This window comes from Danio aesculapii, chromosome 2, assembly GCF_903798145.1.
Source record: "Danio aesculapii chromosome 2, fDanAes4.1, whole genome shotgun sequence".
Lineage (NCBI taxonomy): Eukaryota > Metazoa > Chordata > Actinopteri > Cypriniformes > Danionidae > Danio > Danio aesculapii.
In genome coordinates this window covers 51583250-51587668 of record NC_079436.1, presented here as the reverse complement: position 1 = coordinate 51587668, position 4419 = coordinate 51583250, and the positions used below count along the sequence as shown (strand labels likewise).

General features: G+C 36.5%; 1 pseudogene; it reads left to right on the top strand.

The window, feature by feature from the left end:
* Nucleotides 1–240: 240 nt before the first annotated feature.
* Nucleotides 241–1996, top strand: LOC130238714 (polymeric immunoglobulin receptor-like; annotated as a pseudogene).
* The last annotated feature ends 2423 nt before the right edge of the window (nucleotides 1997–4419 follow it).

Genomic DNA, 4419 nt, shown 5'->3' with positions numbered 1-4419 from the left:
GCCAAAACAATGATTTAGAACATTCTTAAAGAGAAGAAATGCACCAGTGAGCTCAGCAACACCAAAAGACCCAGAAGACCTCAGAAAACAAGTGTGGTGGATGATCAAAGAATTCTTTTCCTGCTGAAGAAAAAACCCTTCACAACAATTGGCCAGATCAAGAACACTCTCCAGGAGGCAGGTGTATGTGTGTCAAAGTCAACAATCAAGAGAAGACTACACCAGAGGATTTACCACAAGATGAAAACCAGGAAGGTCAGATTAGATTTCTAAAGAAGCCTTCACAGTGCTTGAACAACATCCTATGGACGGATGAGACCAAGATCAACTTGTACCAGAGTGATGGGAAGAGTATGGAGAAGGAAAGGAACTGCTCATGATCCTAAGCAGTGAAGCATGGTGGTGTGAGCATGTATGGCTGTCAATGGAACTGGTTTTCTTATATTTATTGATGATCCGACTGCTGACAAAAGCAGCAGGATAATTTTTGAAGTGTTTCAGGCAATATTTTCTGCTCAATTTTACATGTCTTTGCGTTCCGGGCTTCAGGCTGTATTTGACTGCAAAGGATTTGCAACCAAGTATTAAGAAGTGAAAGTTTGATTTATGATTATTATTCTGCCCAATTACTTTTGGACCCTTAACAAGTGGGAGGCACATATGCAAACTGTTGTAATTCCTACAGCGTTTACCTGATTTGGATGTAAATACCCTCAAATTAAAGCTGACAGTCTGCAGTTAAAGCACATTTGTTTAATTTAAAATTCGTTGTGTTGGTGTTTAGAGCCAAAAATGTTAGGATTGTGTCGATGTCCAAATGTTTATGGACCTAACTGTATGTATATAGATTCAAATGCTCAAAATTGATCTTTTTCTTTATCCAGAGTGCAAAATTGGATCAGCAAGCAGAGCGGTAATTGTTCAGACTGGAGGATCTGTTGTTATTCCATGTTATTATGACAGAAAATTTACAGAATACAAGAAATACTGGTGCTTTAATACCAAGGCTGCATTTAATTATTGCTCTATTCTGGTGTATACTAAAGAAACCAAAGGAAACCTGTCAGTGATTGATCATACAGATCAGAGTTTCTTTACTGTGACTATGAGTAACCTGCAGCAAGAAGACACTGGAGCTTACTGGTGTGCTGTAGAGATCGGAGGAATACTTGAACAGGATGAGAAAGAGCAGCTTTATCTCTCAATTCAGTCAGATATGAGACCAGATTCATATTCAAATAGAGCATAGTTCTTCGGTTCTTAATAACTCTCAAGCTATCTCTAATATCTGCTGTCTGTGTGTTTCAGCTCTTGATGTGTCTGTCAAAAGCAGAGTATCTGGACATAAAAGTGACAATGTCATAGTTAAGTGTTTCTACAGTTCTGGATACAGGAATACACAACAAATGTGGTGCAGATGTCAAGACAAGAGGTGTTTCACAGAGAAGAAGACTGACACATCCCAAAATTTATCAGTGCAGATCAGTGATAATGGTAAAAGCTCTTTCACTGTGCTGATGACTGGACTGACACTCTCTGATTCTGGATGGTATTCCTGTTGTGTTGGAAAACCAGAGGCTTTAGTTCAGCTCACAGTCACTGAAGTTAAAACAACTAAGATTGTTTTGGTATATTTTGCCTTGTCTTATTACTTTTACTGACATGAAGAAATCATAACAGTGATTATATGATTATAGTCATAACTAATTGACACAAAATGATTGATTCCTCATTCTTATGTGCTTTATTCACACACGCCATTAACATTATTTTCCATGTCTGACAGCAGCTGAGAGCACAGGCAGCAGCACTGAGAGCACAGACAGCAGCCCTGAGAGCAACAGGTTAGTATTGACTTCAAGAAGAGCCCTGCTTCTACATTTAAACAAACCTTTTAACACATTCATATTCAAATATCATGTTTCTGTCTTCTGTCTTTTAGATGGGGAGTGAAGGAGTGTTTCTGTCTGTCGCAGAATTAGAGATCACAGGCTGATCCTCACACTGTTTAGATAAATAACATGTGTGAATCCTCCTCTGAATATGCATGTGCTACTGTCAAGGTAAAGCTTAACAGACTTTTATTTTGCATCTGGAAGTTCCTAAAGCAGCTTCTAACCAAGAATAGAGTATATGCACACAGACTTTTAGTTTCAGTCAGCCAGCCTAACAGGGTTTCTGTTTAATTGTCATCGCCTACAAAATCGACACATTTTAGATCTGATTTCTTTTTTAAAAAAAGCTGATCTTCATTGCCTGGCTGTCATACGATATAAAGTCGATATCAGACCAAACAAGAAGTACTGAATTAAATTATATTTTTCCACTGCATGTCTTTAAACTATGGACATTAATTTTACCCCAGTATTTTCAATGAAGTTTTTGCGCTAGCCTCCTGCTGATTAACCTGCGTTTAAACGGTCTTTCGTCTCTTTTTACATTTTGACAACCAAAATGAATACTTAAGTATATTTAACTGATTATATTTTAATGACATTACAACATCGATGCTGTAAAAGGAACTTTATGAAATGGGCTATATGCACACGGACTTTGAATTTTCAGTCAGTTAGCCCAAGGGCTTTCTGTGAACTATCTTTCCATTACAAAATTGTCACGTTTAAGATCTGATTTCTTTAAAAATCAGCGATCTTCACTGCCTGTTAGATATTCGATATGAAAAGGGTCTCAGATCGGACAAGAAGATTTCCTCCCGCTATGTCTTTAAAATATGACAGTATAATTAATATTAATATTAAAGTACAGTATAGTCAATGGAATTTCTGTGCCTGTTTGCTAATCCTGACGATGCTGTCGTTTTACACTTGAACAACTATATGAATGCCTAAGTCTATTTAACTGAATGTATTATATTTACATTACAACATAGATGCTGTAAAAACAACCTTGTGAAATTGAAAGCACTCACATTAAGCTTCCACAGTTGGCTTTAAAACTCTAGTTGTGCATAGAGCCCATTAAAAATAGTCACATAAAGCTTTCACTGGAAGTTCATCATTGGCTGAAAAACACTAGCTGTACATATAGCCCACTACTCACACAAACAGGAAGTCACTATCATCTCCTAATTGTGTGGGTGTTTTTTTTTTTTATTGAACATGTATTAATGTACTGTACAACACCTCATACTATACAAACATGGTTTGATAAAGGTATTATTTTGGTAGAGCAGTTGTTGAGTAATGAAGGACACTTATTGACATGTGATGAATTTCTTTCATACTTTGACTTTCCTGTAACCCCAAAGAAATATGCCAATGTAATTGGAGCTATCTCTTCTAGTATTGTTTCTTTATGTAGATGTCTTTCATACTTTAAGAATGCAAAGAATAGTTCAAGTTCATTTATTTATAAAGCACATTTCAAAACCGTCACAAGACTGATCAAAGTGCTGTACATAAGACAAAGTAATATAAAAACCTAAAAATAATCTAAGAGAAACCACTGAATAAATTTAAAAATGAAGGAATAGAAAGGACTATTACAATTAATATTAAAAAGCCAAGCTAAATCGGTACGTTTTTAAGAGTCGCTTAAAAAGTACATCAAGATGGAGCTATTCTAATCTCAAGCGGCAAAGTATTCCATAACCAAGGACCCACCACAGAGAAAGCTATGTCTCCTCTACATTTTAATCTGAACTGAGGAACTAAAAGATTTTGATCTGACATCTGTTGTTGTGTGTACAGTTGTTGCTAGGTGATGGACAGAATAGCAAAGCGCCAAAATGGAACGACGTACGCACATCACGGTCGTTCTGCTTTAACTGATTCTTTTGGTTTTGGACATACGGAAAGCAACTCGCGTCTGTCTGCTGTAAAAACATTATAAACATTCAGAACATAATGTGATGTCTGCAGAAGTTGTTTTTAAAGGCGGCAAGCAGACATTATCACTGTGATTGCCCTGGCTCAGTCCCGCTTGTCACAAAGATGCAGTACGTGATACACAGACACACACACATACGAACAAATGTTATGAAATCGATAGTTTGTTGTACTGTTGACGGTTCACTTCCGTTGATTGGTACGATTGGGGAACAGAGACGTCTGAAAACAAAGGCGGGTCTACTGATTGGGGCTTTTCCTTAATATTAAGTAGCCTACACTGTTAAAAAGACTGAACTTTGTGGATAAAGTCATTCTCATCACCCTGGCTACGTTGTTTCACTTTCTTAACGATAAAATGAAAACATGACATAAGGAACTTCCTATTTTTATTTTGATATTAAGAGCTTAACAGACAAATTTATACATTTATACATTATAGGAAATAAAAGCAAGCAATCAGTCGATGAGCAGAATCAGTGTACGCGGTTACATTAATTAATATATTAACTTATCTTTGCACTCAGCCAAAACACATTATCTGAAAACAAGTAATAGATTCAAATGACCA